Source organism: Octopus bimaculoides, chromosome 3 (genome assembly GCF_001194135.2).
Source record: "Octopus bimaculoides isolate UCB-OBI-ISO-001 chromosome 3, ASM119413v2, whole genome shotgun sequence".
In the NCBI taxonomy this organism is placed as follows: Eukaryota; Metazoa; Mollusca; class Cephalopoda; order Octopoda; family Octopodidae; genus Octopus; species Octopus bimaculoides.
The window spans coordinates 102,858,376-102,859,194 of NC_068983.1; the positions used below are offsets into that span (position 1 = coordinate 102,858,376).

The window sequence follows — 819 nt, forward strand, 5'->3', positions numbered from 1 at the left end:
TAAACTATTATAAATGTCATTAAAGTGTGTGTGCATGCGTGCGCGCGAGAGTGAGTGATCCTAATTCATAGTGCGGGATAAGCTGATGGTACCGACCACCAACATGCCACTACACAAATACGACCCGAAGCGAATCGCCAAAGAGAAAAACCACTAAGCAGTCGTACAACATGCTAGAAATAGCAGTCAAATTTCTCTCCAATCACACCCTGCCGTCTTGATAAATAATAATCATAGCAACGACACATTGCAGAATATGATCTTATAATCATATACAAAAAAAAAAAAAAAAGACAGTAGGATCGCAGCTGGAATATCTCTGTTCGATCAGAGATGATCTGCCTTTAAACAACATCAACACAGCCTGCGACAGAAGAGGATAGCAGAGAAAGTAAGACTTAAACACCCACACATAACACAGAGACGAACGACATTGATATACTCCTGTTGATAGAGGGATGTCTCTCTGCAATTAGTATTGCTTGAAGGTGTGGAAAGATTCTGCTGCATATATCGATATAAACATTGATTTGTAGGCGAGTATATATATATATATGTGTGTGTGTGATGTGTGTGTATTAATTATTTGTTTTGTTTTTCTTTTATTGATGCGTATTTATCACCTGGCAATATATAACAGATAATATACACACACATACGCGCGCGCATATATACATATCTTAGAGATAGATAAATGATTTTATATATGCGTATATAAGTTTTGATAACTGGTTGTTAGTATCGCTATGCCTGAACGAAATCATTTCATACACGCACACACACACACACACACATATATATATACATATATATATATAT

At 36.1% G+C, this 819-nt stretch overlaps 1 protein-coding gene across 3 annotated transcripts in view; it reads right to left on the reverse strand.

Annotated features, from left to right (window-relative positions):
• LOC106872305 (endosome/lysosome-associated apoptosis and autophagy regulator family member 2) overlaps positions 1 to 819 on the reverse strand; it is a 122,187-nt gene that overhangs the window by 119,551 nt on the left and 1,817 nt on the right. The window lies entirely within an intron of this gene.